We start from the raw sequence: 16,751 nt of genomic DNA on the forward strand, positions 1-16,751 counted from the left end.
AAAAACAAAACTTTGAAATCCAAAGCCACTGCTTGAAGAAGTCTGCCCTGCCTTCTTAGATCAGGTCAGTGTGCTTAATAAGCGCAGACAAGCCTAAAGATAAGACCTACTTTACTGGCAGGAGTTCAGGACCTCCTACCCTGTGAAATTTCTAGTCAACTGCGAGAAACCAACTAGATGAGATTAATTAAACATCTTGAACAATCAACCCAATTATATATATACATAAACATGCAAAAAAGAGGCATAGTCTGTAGGCTCAGACCATCAGAGAAAAATTAGGGAAATTAAGGCACACTGCACAGGATGTAACACAAATCACTCCATACCAAATATCAAAAACAGCATTAACGGCACATGCCATATCAAATACCAAAATCACCATTAACAATTGCAGTAGAAAGATTTTACCCCCGGATTCATCAGGAATGGAAAATTCCCAAATGAAGATTGTTTGTTTGTTTAAGCCAATATAACTTTAACTTTGAAAACACTGAACAGGTCCGGGTGCCAGGCTGGCCCTGAGGGTGCAGCGTGACTGTTGATCTCCAGTTGTGAGTTGGAGCCCCACATTGAATGTGGAGATTACTTAAAAATAAAATCTTAAAGGGGCGCCTGGGTGGCTCAGTAGTGTTAACAGACTTCAGGTCACGATCTCGATCTCGCGGTTTGGGAGTTCAAGCCCCTTGTAGGACTATGTGCTGACAGCTCAAAGCCTGGAGCCTGCTTTGGATTCTATGTTTCCCTCTCTCTTTCTGCCCCTTCCCCTCTCATGCTTTGTCTCTCTCTCTCTCTGTCAAAAATAAATAAACATTAAAAAAATTTTCTAAGGCAGCAAATCCTTCTTTAGAGGGAATGTTGTTCACATTAAGTGAGAAGTTGAACTTCCAAAGGGAAAAGAAAAAGGCTTCCTCAGAATAAAAATTTTAAATATTAATCACTGACTTTTTGGAGTACAGAAAACTATCCATTCAAACTATGACTAAAGGCTAGAAAGCCACAGCTCCCAGGTAGATTTCCTTAGATCCTACTGCAGCTTTCTGTGCAATCTAACTACTCTTAAAATGCCCTTACAAAACTCTCATGGTGAGCGACAGACACTATGTGACCAGTTCATTTCGGTATGTTTTGTTTTGGTGGTAGATTTGAAATAGATTTTTTACTGAAATCAAAGTATTACCACGCTACCAATTCATTAAAAAAAAAAACTAAAACCTAAAAAGAAAAAAATTAGAAAACAAGTTTTGCAACAATCTTAATGGAAAATAATGTTTTGTATTACAAGATGTTGTAATGTAAAAATATATTTGCAAATTACACAATTAGAGGTTAACAATCTCAGCTTCCTAATTAGTATCCTGTAAGGTACTTGTTCATACCTGTTGCCTCAGGCTTCATTAACAGGAGATTATAATTAAGATGCTTCCTGAAGACTTTTTTTTAGTAGAATTAAGCCTGACTTCAGTTTGTTTTCTAATAATTGTACTGGTTTGTTTTAATTCATGCTGGGCACAGTGTGGACTTTTCCTGACAAATCTATCATGATCTGGTTCCTGATTAACTTTTGTAGCTTCATACTTTACCACTCTTTTTGTATCTCAGATCCTACAATAAATAAAGTTAATACGTATTGAGTATTTGCTATGTACCTGCTACTGAATTCAGTGCTAGGGAGCTTTTAAAGCTCCCTAAAATCCTATGCAATAGGAATTATCAGCCTTCATTTTATAGGTAATGAATTTGAAGCTTTGCAATGCTTACTTGGTGACCCAAAGTCATAGAGCTGGTAATGTTGGAGGCAGGATTTATATCCAGGCAGTTTGATTCCAAGAACCCCTCTTTAAAGGCTGTGTGTAATTTCGGGGGCACCTGGGTGGCTCAATTGGATAAGCAACTGACCCTTGATTTCGGCTCAGATCATGATCTCAAGGTTCATGAAACTGAGCCCCAAGTCTGGCTCTGCTCAGGCAAGATAAAAATTGCTTGGGATTCTCTTATCTCCCTCTCTCTGCCCCTCCCACACTCGTGCTCTCTCTCAAAGAAACACTTAATAAAATTTTAAAAAATAGAGGCTTATGTAGTTTCCTATAAACTATGCATTTTTCTCTGTTTAGAATGTCTTGCTCATAGTCATCCTTGCAAACACTTAAGAACTCGTAACTCAATTTAAGTATTACTTCTTTTTTTAAATTTCTTTATTTTGAGAAAGAGAGGTGGTGGAACCAGGGTAGGGACAGAGAGAGAGGGAGAGAGAGAATCCCAAGCAGGCTTCATGACTTCAGTGCAGAGCCAAACTGAGGGGCTCCATCTCAGGAACCATGAGATCATGACCTGAGCCAAAATCAAGACGGAGATGCTTAACTGACTGAGCCACCCAGGCACCCCTAAGTGTTACTTCTAACATCTTCCCTTATCTCCTTCTTGATAAACCTACACTCCCACTTCCACTGCTATGCTGCTACTAAATCCAATATATCTATTATTACACTGTCTATATACATAATTGTTTTTCTGTGTCTCTCCCCTATTAAACTTTGAGTACCTAGAGGAGAAGGACTGTTTCCTGTACATCTCTCAATTCTCAGTTCCCTCCCTGTGCCTTTCATGTGATCCATAAATGCTTACAGAAGTAAATACTTGTGGAATTAAATGTTCATAACGTATACATTTATTGCTTTGCTCTCTTTTCTGGCTTCCTAAAATGTTCCTTTTAATCCTTCTCCATCCTCTCAAGGTTAAATTTCTCAAGGGTTATCTATATTTGGTGCCTTCTCCTCACTTCACAGATACTCTTAAAACAATTTCTGACTTTAGCTACCACCACTCTACCAAAACAACTTTCACCAAGGCCATCAATAACTTTTGGCTGTAAAATCCAGTGGACAGTTTTCATTTTACAGGACTCAGTAGCATTTGACACTGTTAATCATGTTCTCCTTGAAATGGTCTTCCTCTTCATATTCAGATACCATGCTTCTCTTATCTGTTCTGCCATATATATATATATATATATATATATATATATATATATATATAAACATATATTTCTGCCTTCTCAGCTTCCTCGCTGTCCTTAACAAATACGAGTTTTCTTTAGGGTTTCAGTTCTTGTCCCTCTTCTAACTATAGTCTCTCCCTAGGTGATCTCATTCATGCCCATAATTTTGATTTCTTTCTATTGAGCTGAGGATTCTAACACTTTTATCTTTAGCTCACAACTTTCTTCGAGTATCTGGACCCATATATTCAATTGCCTAGTTCCTGTTTCCATGTGGAGTATCAAAGTGACCTTAAAATCCATATCCAAAACCAAACTTATTTTGTTTACCTCTCCTACAACTGTAACAACAGCAATTATAATAACAACAACAAAATAAAAAGCCTGGTCCTCCTCTACTGTGTTACCCATCTCAGACTGCAAAACACCAGCTACCTAGTCAAGTGCTCAAGCTGAAAGTTTGAGGGTAGGTACAAATGACAACTTGAACACTCAGGTACTTTTACTTCTCAAGCAGCAAATCAGCTGAGTAAAGGGTAAAATTGAGTTAAATTGTTAGGTAGACTCATCTTCCCATTGGTTCCCTTGTAGCTCATAAAGGAGTGTTTCATGTATGGTGGGCACAGTGGCCACAATAAGTTAAAGTTTCTCTAGATTGGAAGATTACTGAAGTGGGAACACGTTGCTTTGTATCAGTATCGGTGCATTTGGTGGGCCATGTCAACCTGGTGTAATGAAAAGGTTATAGGCCTTGACTTTCTTATTGTGCCAGCATCAGGACAAGCCCTCCTACTTGTGCCTGTACTGCAAAGCCTAAAGGTTTTCCACTTACGTCTACTTAAGGCCTTTGTGGAAAACTCTAGCCACAATTGATAATAATCTTTGACTCTTCCTCTTCTTTACCCTTGATGCCCAATTAATTTCTCAAATCCATCTACTTTCCACCATTATTTCTCACCTGGAAGACTGGAATCCCCACTTCTACTCTTGCTTTCATCTAATGCATTCACCATAAAGTAGCCCAAGTGATCTTTTAAAATCGTAATCTTTCCATTACTCTGTTTTAGAGGAATTTCTTGCCAAAGATCAGGGGATACTCCCTTATTCTTGTCAGACCCTTTTCTTTATAAGAAAGTAAAAATGTTGAGGGGTGCCTGGGTTGCTCAGTTGGTTGAGCATCAGACTCTTGATTTTGACTCAGGTCATGATCTCACGGTTCATGGAATCGAGCCCCACATCAGGCTGTGGATTGACAGTGCCAGAGCCTGCTTGGGATTTGGTCTCTCCCTCTCTCTCTCTGCCCCTCCCGCACGTGTGCTGTCTTTCTCTCTCTCTCAAAATAAATAAATACTTAAAAAATAAAAGATTTAAAAAAAATTAAAATGTTCAGGGGCACCTGCATGGCTCAGTCGGTTGAGCGTCCGTTTCTTGATCTCGGCTCGGGTCACGATCTCATGATTCATGAGATTGTGAGCATCGGGCTCTGTGCTGACAGCGCAGAGCCTACTTGGTATTTTCGTTCCCTTTCCTTTCTCTGTCCCTCCCTCATTCACTTGCTCTAGGCCACTCCCAAAATAAATAAATAAACATTTTAAAAAATAAATAAAATAAAATGTAAAAAGTAAAAATGTTCTGAAATTCAAGACAGAGACATCGAAGTGGGTTTTTATTTTTGTCTTGTTGGGTTTTTTAAAGTCAGATTATACCTTCTTCCCCTGGTGTTAATCTATCACCTAGCACTGAATTATTCCATTTCAAATGAATTGTTCAAATAAATTGTTTCATTTCAGTATCTACAAACTGAAGTAGGTCCCAATTCACCTCACTTCCCAGGACCCAAGTTATATGTCTGACCCTTAAAAGTTAACACTATACTTCCTCCTATACATACCATTTTTCCTTTCCCAATTAGATGGCACTAACAGAGTTTTTATGATCCTATAAGCCATTATCTTCACAGAGACACTAACACTTACATTAATTAAATTAATTACATTGATATATAATTCCCTAACCCCTTGAGGGTAACTTCAAATCTTTTCCTATTCTTAGGGGAGGAGCCCAGTAATCTATACAATGTACACTGGAAAGCAAAGCTAGAGATATATATTTACTGAATTTATCATTCAGCAAGATTCAGCTCCCAGTGTGGAGAAGCACTATTCAGTAGAAGAGTGCTGACAAGTGGAATGGTTGCTAATTACTGCAATTGATGGCAAGAACAAAAGTAAGCTGAGTTTATGGCTTGTGCCCTGCACAGCCTACTGTGATATGACACTTACTCGGTCTGTTCCAGATAGCTACATAAGAAATTTTTAAACCTGCTATAGGTTGTGTTGCTTCCCACAGGAGGGAGTAGTTTTACATGTTACAGGTGGTATACATGCAGACAGCAACTGCTGTTCAGATGAAGTTGAAATTTTAACAATACTTGCAGAAACCCTATTGGAACAAGATAAGTTACATATCTTTTAATACTAAAGATGTCAAAACTTAAAAAAATAAATCAATAAAGATGTTGGGACTTGAATAATATTCCAAGTTTAAATTCAGCTACATACCCTGGGACCTTACCCACTGTTACTCCCCTTGTGTCTTGGCCACCAAGTAGATAATCTCTATAGTGCCTCCCATTTGGATAAAGAAACTGACCCATCACTTCCCCCAGCTGAGGGAGGTTTGTTTAAACATCCCCTGGTTCATATTACTCTTCATGCCTATTTACTGCTATTCAGATAAAAACCAAAATTTAAAATCTAGACTGTAAGAGTCTGTAAGATCATGTAATCTTACATGACTTTATTTTTCATGACTCTTCCACTGACCTATGCTGTCTGCATTGATCTCTTTTCAACTGCAAAAAACCCTACCATGTTCCAATTCTTAATTATTGATGCTGTGTGGAAAAAAGAAAAATTGAATGTATTCCTCACATCATAATGGTTGGAACTTCTATCACAAAGAATGAATATCCCTGATAAATAAAGAGCTTCTAAAAAAGCTAAAATCCTTTTGGAAAATGGAGGAGAAATATAAACAGATGGTTTATAGATAGTTAAAGGGCCCTACAACATATTAAAGAATTCTCATAATAACGATGCAAATTTATAACAAAAGGAGTTGTTATTTCTTGCATACCAAAAAGGGCATAATCCAAAAGTTTGACAATATACTCTGTAGAAAGGCTGTGGGGAGATAGATTCTATCATATACTGCTAGTGGGAATGCAAAATTACATAACCTGTATGGAAGAGAATTTGGCAAAATTCAGCACAGTTATGTATGGATTTGTGTTTAACCCAATAATGCTACTTTTAGGAATCTACTCCAGGGGCACCTGGGTAACTCAGTTGGTTAAGCATCCAACTCTTGATTTTGGCCCAGGTCCTGATCTGGCAGTACATGAGACTGAGCCTCGTGTCAGGCTCTGGGCTAACGGGGCAGAGCCTGCTTGGGATTTTCTCTCTCCCTCTGTCTTTGTCCCTCCCTCCCCCACTTACTTTCACTCTCTCTCTCAAAATAAATAAATAAACTTAAAAAAAAAAGGGGGACTCTATCCCAGAGAAACACTAACAAAGCTCAAAAAGTTGAGTGTACAGGCTATTAATGGCAGCATTCTTTGAAATGGCAAAAGACAAAGAACAACACATATGCCCATCATAAAAAGACTGGTTGAATAAACTATGTTATTTTGCATACTTAAATAATATACAACTGTAAAATAAAAATAATATCTATATACTATTATAGAATAATCATCAGAATATACCAGCTAAGCTTTAAAAAGAAGAGGGGAAAAAAACAAGTGTCTTTTATCTAAGAAAGGGGAGGAATAATAATACAAAGAAATTGTACTTATGTATATTATTTTTATTTCTATTTATTTTTTTAAATGTTTATTTCTTTTGAGAGAGAGCGTGAGTAGGGAAGGGGCAGAGAGAAAGGGACAGAGGCTCCGAAGCCAGCTCCATGGTCACATCAGAGAGTCTGATGTGGGCTCGAAGCCACAAACCATGAGATCATGACCTGAGCCTAAGTCAGACGCTTAACCAACTGAGTCATCCACATACCCCAGGCTTATGTGTCTTCTGCTTTGATACAGTAAGACATACCCAGCACCAATGAAGTAGTCCTGCCAAAAAAGAAAGAAAAAAGAAAGAAAGAAAGAAAGAAAGAAAGAAAGAAAGAAAGAAAGAAAGAAAGAAAGAAAGAAATTGAGCCTGAATCTGATCAAGTCTCTAATTACCAGTTTCACAGAAAATACAGACAAACATGTTAAACAACACCATGGGGATGCAACCCAGAAAATCCAAAACATGGGCAATTCTATAGAACAAAAGACCCAGTTTCTTATACAAATATATTGCAAGGCAAAAAAAGGTGGTGAAAGTTATATATTTTAAAGAATTTAAGACATGATTCAACCAAGTGTTGTCTATGACTCCTGGGTAGATCCTTATGTAAATAAATCAACTGCAGGAACATTTTGGAAACAATTGGAAACATTTCAATTTTCATTAGATGCTTTAATTTTGACAAAATTTTGACTAAATTTTAAATTTTAGTGCTTTAATTTTTACTAAATTTTAATAAATAAATATTTATTATTTAATAAATAAATAAATATTTATAAATATACATTTCTCAGGCATAATAACAGTCTTATAGAAATTTTAACTCTTTATATTTCAGAGATCCATATAATAATAAAAGCTTTATTTTAAAAGTTCTTCTACCATGGGGCATTTTACTCACTTTACTATCTGGAATACTCATGACATTTGGGTTGAAATCTGAAAGATGAGTAGAAACCCAAATGTTGTTTCCTCATATAAACTTTCTCAAATCCCCAGACTAGGTCAGCTTCTCCTGTTATGTAGTGTCCTAAGTACCTTAAGTTATCCTTTCTGATACTAAAATAATGGTAACTAGATAATTAATTATGCAAGTAGCTAATGTCTTCTGCCATAATATATAAGCTCCATGAAGTCAGGTACCTTCCATTTCAGCCTCACCATTGCATCTCTGACACATTATGCCCAATAAGCATTTCAGTATATTTTAATTGAAATAACACAATTACATACCCCTGGGGTACCGTGCTGGGTCATTCAACAGAGCCCGCAACTCTCTATCTCAGGATCATGAGTTCAAGCCCCATGTTGAGCATAGAGCCTACTTGAAAATATATTTGCGTAAGACATGGGGTACCTGGATGGCTCAGTTGGTTAAGCAACCAACTCTTGATTTTGGCTCAAGTCATGATCCCATGGTCGTGGGATAGAGTCCTGCATCAGGCAGCTCTGAGTATGGAGCCTGCTTGGGATTCTGTTCTCTCTCTCTGCCTCTCCTAGCTCAAACTCTCCCAGTCTCTCTCAAAATAAATAAGTATACATTAACAAAAAAGAAGGTATTTAAAAAATGTATACATAGATGCATATATGTATATACAAATGTAAAAAGAGGCTCTGGTGGATTCCCAAGTCCAATGGAATGCCAAGGACTCATGAGAAGATAACATCCCTGATTCAAATCTTGACTCTGTCATTTACTAACTGTGAGATTGAGTAAATTTCTCACCGTTCCTGTAAAATAAAAGATTCTAGGGAGAACTAAGATAATGCATTCAACATTTCTAGTACACAGAAGTATCCAACAATTGTTAATTATTGTTTAGTTATTCATTTATTCAGCAACATTTTTCTGTGGCAGGAACTGTTCAGGGAACCAGATATCATGATGAATTAGAAAGGTGATATCCCTGCCCTCATAGAACACATTTTAGTAGAGGAAAAACTGATAAACAAGTAAATGAATACTATAACTTTGGGCAAGTACATAGACTGTAAAGGATGATAGAAAAAAATGATAGGGAGACAGTTTTAAATTGAATGACTTGACAGTAACTCTCTGGACAATGATGTCCTGAAAATAGGAAGAGAAGAGCAATACCAAGATGTAGGAAGAAAAGGGACAGTAAAGAAATTAGCTTCTCCATGATAAACTATTATGTTTATAGACTGATTTATTTTCATTATAGGTTTGCCAGGTTTTTTTTCTTTTTGGTTTATGTAATTGAAGCTGTTGTTCAGAGCACACAAAATAAAATTATATTATTTTTTTATATTATAAAAATGGTAAAAATTGTTTTCAACTCTTCGGTATATAATTTTTGTTTATTGTTTGTTATAAAGCATGTATTCTCCCAGAACAATGCCTCTTATAGTGGACATTCAGAGAATATTTGTTGGATAAATGAACTTGTTGAATGAAGAAAGCACTACCTGTCAGTTGTTGGAGAAATTTAAGATCTCAGGTAAATGGTAGTTCCTCAGTGTTTTAGTTGACCAGCTGTGTGGCCCTTTTAAATATATGGAAACAGCACCCCTTTCAAAGAGCTCTTAGGAACTTTTGACTACAGGGCTCTCCCTTCCCCCACCCTGCTGGATGTTTTGAGGCATTTCCTCTCCTGCTAACCACTAGGCAACTGGGGGATGGGGAGGAGAATTTAGGTGTAAAATAGACCCTGGAACTGGCGAATGGTGATAATTTGCCTCTGGTCAGTAAACATTCCCCCTCTTTCCTTCCTGTAACACAGTTTTTTTCTTTTCTTTTCTTTTCTTTTTCCTGTAACACAGTTTTTGCAAACAACAAAGTATTTTTAAAATTCTATTTCTGTGATCATATTTTCCACAGCAGTGTAAAAGCCCTGAGGCATAAATGAACATCACTGTGCCTTGGAGAAAAGCAAGCGAGATGAAGAATGGATAGCTGAGTGCTGTTGTTGTTGTTGTTGTTAAGTAATTGAATTGACCCTTTATTTGATATTATCTTTCCCATTTCTGGAATAAACCATACATATTCTCACTTGTTACTGCTTTTCCTCTAGAATGCACCTTCTCTCCCTACCTACTCAAATCTCACTGCCTCTTTCAATATCAATATTTACTGTGGTACCCAAGGAATTTAACAAAAATCCCCTAACCCTGGACAAGCAGAGCAAGACTAACTCCATTTTATGCTACACCCACCATCTCATGTATAACCCCCATGAGACCTAAGACACTCCCCCCACCCTAGTCAAGCCGCTGAGCACACCCTTACTGGAAACCGGCTCAAATAGGAATGCGGAACCCCTAACCGCCAAAGAATGTAAACTCCGCCTTTTGCCCGCCAAACTTGCGCGCCAATTCTGACCAGAGTGATAGGCTAGTTCAAACAGTTACTATAGGGTAAATTGTAATTCAATTGGCCACCTGCGTGTGGACTGACATGACTATGCAACTTTCTGTGTGTGTTACAATCTCATTGGCCACTGGCCCCTATAAAACTGCTTCGACTATTAACTTAGGGGTCCAAGTCCCTGCTCCGCTGTGTCGGGTATACTTGGGCCCAAGCTCGAGTTTGTAAATAAACCCTCGTGCATTTGCATCGGTATTGGCTCCTTGGTGGTCTCTCGGATTCGAAATCGGGGGCATTACATTGCTAATAACACTATATTTATATAAGGCATAAAATGTAGACCTTGATCTCCAGAAGGCTACAATTCAGGTGTGTAGATAAAACATTCATACAAAATAAATGTAACTGTAATAAATGACCATAGTGGGTATTAACTGAATGGTTTGGACAATAAATTATTAAAGGAGTTCGAAAAAATAATTTGGGAATAATTAGAGAAGAAGCCTCATATAGAAGGTAAAATTTGAATGGGACATTTCTAGATAAGTGGAAAGTCATTTGAGAAAAAAATCAACAGCAAAAATGTTAAAGAATGCTTATGGCATAGTCTAGAAAGTATGATCAGGCTAGTTTGGCTGGAGTTGGGATTTTTTGGAGAAAGATGATAACTTGGGAGAAAGATAGGATATACCTGGAAATATATGTAGCAATCAGAATTGGGAAGGAGGTGATTCAATAGATAAGGCTGAAGATAAAGAACATTCTTGTGTAGTCAAAAGAAGCCATTTAAGGATTTTTTTCTGGTGGAAAGAAGCCTAATTGGAACAATATTTTGCTACAATAAATTACATGAGGATTCAGGACCTCATAAATTGAACTGCTGAAGACTGAAAGCAAAATAAAATCCCTGCTGGGAGCACCTGGGTGGCACAGTCAGTTAAGCATCTGATTCAGGTCATGCTCTCGTAGTTTGTGAGTCCAAGCCCCGAATGGCCTCTGCACTGAGGTTGCAGAGCCTGCTTGAGGTTCTGTCTTTACTTCTCTCTGACCCTCCCCCACTTGTGCTCTTTCTTTTTCTCTCTCTCTCTCAAAATAAATAAACTAAAAAAAAAAAAATCAGAGCTGTACTTCAGTCATTAAATTGGCATAAGGGACGCCTGGGTGGTTCAGTCAGTTAAGCACCCAACTCTTGGTTTTGGCTCAGGTCATGATCTCATGGTTTGAGAGGTGGAGACCCTGTGTCAGGCTCTGGGCTGACAGTGTGGAGCCTGCTTAGGATTCTTTCTCCCTCTCTCTCTGCCCCTGCCCCACTCACATGCACACACACTCTCTCTCTTTCTCTCAAAATAAATAAATAAACATATTTGGAAATAGACATATTTCCTCTCCAAATCTCCCATATACTTGTCTGCTAAATATAATAGAAAAGAGGTGAGAAGGAAATTCTTAAGGAAGAATTGATGAGAATTAGACACTATATATCAGGGAAAGAAAGACAGAAATGAAAAAAACACATACCTCTGTTTCAAAACAGAGTAAAAGAAATGGTGGCATGGTGGCATCATTACTAGAAAAAGTGAAGTCTGGAAGTCAAGAAAAATAAGTTTAGTTTTGTCCATGTCGGGTTCTGTGAAGTCTTCCTGAACCATTTTAATCTGCTTTGACCACCCCAAAACTTGGTGATATGACAAGATTCATTATGCTCACAGTTTTGTGAGTTGATTGGATGGTTCTGAGAAGGAAACTAAAATGTCTTCATTTTTATTTATTTTTTTACTTTTTTCTTTTTTTTTTTATGTTACAGAGAGAGAGAGCACGTGAGTGGGGGAAAAGGGTAGAGGGAGAGATCCCTCGACCCCCCTGGTCTTAGCTGAAATCAAGCGTCAGATGCTAGACCCACTAAGCCACCCAAGTGCCCCACAACTTCATGTTTAGAAAGGCTCCATCTTTGCTGGTTTTCTGCTGGGCCTCATTTCTTCATGTTCTATATTTCACCTTGCATCTGAATCAACCAAAGAAGCTATGTTCCCACTCTGAGGGGGAAGCTAGAAAGTTAATGATTCTCCGAATTTCATCTTAGGCCCCCAAACACCTGATAACATCTAAGAAGAACCGGATTCCAAATGTGTTCCAGGACATTAGCTTTGTGGGTTTTTTTTTTTTTTTTTTACGTTTATTTATTTTTGAGACAGAGAGAGACAGAACATGAACGGGGGAGGGGCAGAGAGAGAGAGGGAGACACAGAATCGGAAGCAGGCTCCAGGCTCTGAGCCGTCAGCCCAAAGGCTGACGCGGGGCTCGTATTCACAGACCGTGAGATCGTGACCTGAGCTGAAGTCGGATGCTTAACCAACTGAGCCACCCAGGCAACCCCCAGGACATTAGCTTTGAACAAACATCCACCGATGCTGATATCAATATCCCCTACCTGCAATAATTTATGAAATAACACCAATTGTTCACCTGTCATTTGCTTTGATCAGACCCTACTGTGAATTCCCAAAGGAACACATAACCTGGACCTCTTTCCGATACAAACCCCTAACATCACACAACGAACAGACTCACTCTCCCTTCCTTTCCAAATCTCCCATAAACTTGTCTGCTATACTCAAACACTTAAGCTATTCAGTAAACTCTGCTTTCACTTGTTCCTGGCTCAAGTTTGATTTCTATTCTTGGCTGGTCCTGCAGGACCCTCTTTGGGTCCTCTGACCCAGGCTGTCTACGTTACTTCTATAGGTTTTGGTGGGCCCACTCATGTGACTGCATATAGGATGGTTACACTGGAATGTGCTCTTATAAATCTGTCAGTTCGGCACTGGCTGTCTGGTCTCAGGCTTTTCTGCATTGCCTGCCATCCTATGGCAGGATAGATTGACTCTAACAAGGTAGACTCAAGAAGCATTCCAATAGGGCAAAAGCTATCTTCTGCTGAAATGTATTGCCTTTATTGTTTCCAAAGTTTGAAAAGTACACCCATGGTCAGGACCCATCATCATGAACTAGTCACTTCTTTCCATGTAAAGTGACCTTGATGGCTCAAATGACATCAAACAAAAATTGTTTGTTTTTTATATTTAGGGCCACGAAAGGTGGGCATCCTTTAACTGATGTGTTGCATAAATACAAATATTCTCGTGACACAGAGTAAGCTACAAAGACAAAAACACCCTTTATACTTTTTTCTGTCAACCTTGTCTTAGTTTTTAAAAGTTGTATATTGAGAATCAAATAATCCTACCTTTGGGGCACCCTGAACTTTTAATGACAATGTATCAAATCCATCTCTTTCCAGATAAAAGATTGTCTAATGTTCCAAGAGCACTTGTTATCCACAACTTTCTCCGCTTTTTGGTTTTCTGACTCAGAAATAAAAATAATGGTTTGAGATGTTCCCTGAAGATTAGTAATTTTGTGAAAAACAAGCAGGGATTAGCAGAATGAGGACACCTTAGTCCACTTCCTCAATTATTACAGACTTAGAGTGGCAAACCATGAAGTTTTAATAACTAAGATGTAAGGAAAAAATAGCTGGTAGACAGCATTGGAAAGTTGCCTGGAAAATTTTTGCTTGGGGTCAAATAGAAAAAATAAATTAGAGAACAAAGTTGATCACAGAATATAGTACTTTTATGTGATGTTTCATTATGTAACAATCTAAAATTTAAGTTTAATAGTTATTTTAAAATACTTTTTGTCGTCAAAATCATAATTGACTGAATCAAAGGCTCATTTCAGCTCTCTTCCTACCTTGCCAGGGTACAACCTATCCACACAGAGGAAAATACTGATGGGCCTTCCTTGTCACATGGTGATGGTGACTGGAATCACAGAAATGGTGTCTAGAAGAAAATAGGTAACTCGCTCCTTGAGGCTTCTTTTTTAAATTTTTTCCTCTGTTAAGTGGTCACAACACAGTGTTGTTGCTTAAAATATCTGCTTCTCTGAATAATAGAACAAAAACTTAGCAAAAGCTTTGGATTTCTAATCTTCTAAACAATGCACAAACTCCAAAATATGAATAGCTGATTTACCCACTTGGTAAAATCTAGAAATTGCTGCTTCAGCTGGGGAAAAGCCTGTCTGGAGCTTTTTGCTCATCATTCATTGAGCTCTTATCAGATTCCTCACTTAGGGAATTCCAAACCCAACTTCCTACTTTTCAACCTTCCAGTCCTATCTCTGGTCATACTTTTTTATTCTGGAAAGAGCAAAACCAGATAGTCTGATATGTGGCATCTATAATTTGACACCACACTAAAAACCGGATTGTTTTACTTTGAAATTTCAGTTTGAGATGAAACTTGTAGATTCACATACAGTTATAAGAAGTAAAAGAAGAGTCTCATGTACCATTTACCTAGTTTCCCCTAATAGTAGCACCCTGTAAAACTCTAGCATAATAACATAACCACCAGCTGATATTGTTAGCTCTCCAAAAGAATGTTTTGTTGTCTTATGGATTAGCTAGCTCATGTGAATTCATTGGCCAGCAGGGTAGCCTGTGCAAGCTAATTGTGTAACCAATTGAAGTTAAGAGTCATGCAGGAAGAATTGGATTAGTTATGACTGAATGAAATTAATTATGTAATTGTGAGTTGTTCAAATTCAGTGCCATTAAAGGAGTGGTTCTCTGTGGGAATATAAGGAAAAGTACTGAGAAAAATCTTAGGTGTTTTTGTTTATTTGTTTTCAAAATACACTCCCATTCTGATCAACTTTGATGTGTAGTGCTGGGGCGGGCAGAATTCTAAAATGGCACCAAATTTTTCACCCGTATGTTGTGCATGCTATTCGTAGGACTGTGTATATGATGACTTTTCCTCTTGTGATTATGTTCTTATGTGGCAGAGGTGACCTTGAGATGTGGAGATTATCTAGGTAGGCCTGACCCAAATACATTAACTCTTTAAAAGTAGGGAGTTTTCTCTGGCTGGTTGCAGAAGGCAAAGTCTGGCTGGCCTGGAAGAAAGCAAACATACCATATTGTGAAGTAACAATGGTGGCCATGGGAAAAGACCTAACAGCAGCCTTTAGTTGCTTAGAGCAAGTCCTAAGTGACAGCCAGCAAGTAAATGGGACTTTACTCCTACAACTACAAGGAACTGAATTCTGCCAACTGCACTGGAGAACTTGGAAGTTAATTTTTCCTTAGAGTCTCCAGACAAAAACTTGTCCAGCTAACTCTTTGACTTCAGCCTTGCAATACCAGACTTCTGAACAGTTGGGGAGGTAGAAGATGAGAGAGAAACTCAGGTGACTCTGTAAGGACCCCTCACAATTCTGAGAGACCTCTGTTTTTCATAATTAGCATATTAGAATTACATTGTGCGGGGCGCCTGGCTGGCTCAGTCAGTAGAGCATGTGACTCTTAATCTCAAGGTTGTGAGTTCAAGCGCCACATTGGGTCTAGAGCCTACTTAAAATAAAATTAAAAATTTGGGGCGCTTGGGTGGCTCAGGTGGTTGAGTATCCGACTTCGGCTCAGGTCATGATCTCACAGCTTATGAGTTCGAGCCTCGCATCAGGCTCTGTGCTGACAGCTCAGAGCCTGGAGCCTGCTTTAGATTCTGTGTCTCCCTCTCTCTCTGCCCCTCTTCTGCTTGCACTCTGTCTCTCTCTCTCTGTCTCTCTCTCTTAAAAATAAACATTAAAAAAATAAAAATTAAAAAAATTAAATTAAAATTAAAAAAATAAAGAAATAAAATAAAATTACATGGTGAAACTAGAGCACACCAAAGATTTACAACAAAAGGAAAATAATAAATAAAATGTCATGTGGCCCTGACTCATGTTGGAATCATATCCAATAGTAGCAAGCCCAGTACAGTCACATTTAATTCACTATTGTCATGAACAAAAACTTATGGTAGCTGGCACACATGTCATGTCGAAGCATATGTCTCATTATGTAAAAAACTTAGACGTCCCTGTTAAACCTCAAAATTTCTTAATTATTTCACTCTCTCTTGCTTTGCTACTTCATTTCTCTAAGGAAAGCAGATTTCTCCTTGTTGTCAAGGTAACCACTTTACTCTGATGTTCATGGGGCACTTAGGAAAAAGTCCGCTCTGTGCGTTGATTTTTTTTATTGTTCTTGCTAGGAAGACCAATTCAGTTGCATTTAAAACGTACTAGTCACTCCACGTGATTTATTATAAATACATAATCTTAACCCTTTTTGAGGGTTCATTCATCCAACAAATACCTACTGAGCTACAGCTCAGCAGTATCTTTAAGTTAGGCTCTGGGGAAGAAGAGGAATAATGTGATCCCTGTTAGAGCAACACACAGCTTTGCGGTAGAGATGGGCTTCAAACAGGGAAATCAATGCAGCAAGGCAAGTGCTGTGGGAAAGGTAAGGACAGGGAATTGAGCAAACATTGAGGAGGAGTGGCTAATCCAGTTTGGGGAGATCAAAAAAAGGCTTCCCTGAGGAAGTGTTTCCTATCGCTGTGGTAACAAATTGCCATGAACTTAGTGGCTAAGACAATACACATTTGTACAGCATGGTGACTATACTTAATAATACCATGTTGTAGGGAAGCCTGGGTGGCTCAGTCTGTTG

General features: G+C 38.2%; 1 protein-coding gene across 1 annotated transcript in view; it reads left to right on the plus strand.

Moving 5' to 3' along the window:
* Window positions 1-16,751, plus strand: part of ETNK1 (ethanolamine kinase 1) — a 139,657-nt gene that overhangs the window by 702 nt on the left and 122,204 nt on the right. Inside the window, exons 2-3 of the mRNA XM_042991942.1 lie at window positions 9,193-9,314; window positions 13,942-14,039. The gene's annotated coding sequence lies outside the window, so the exon portion shown is untranslated. The remainder of the gene's footprint in view (window positions 1-9,192; window positions 9,315-13,941; window positions 14,040-16,751) is intronic.

The sequence above is a fragment of the Panthera tigris genome, chromosome B4 (assembly GCF_018350195.1).
Source record: "Panthera tigris isolate Pti1 chromosome B4, P.tigris_Pti1_mat1.1, whole genome shotgun sequence".
In the NCBI taxonomy this organism is placed as follows: domain Eukaryota; kingdom Metazoa; phylum Chordata; class Mammalia; order Carnivora; family Felidae; genus Panthera; species Panthera tigris.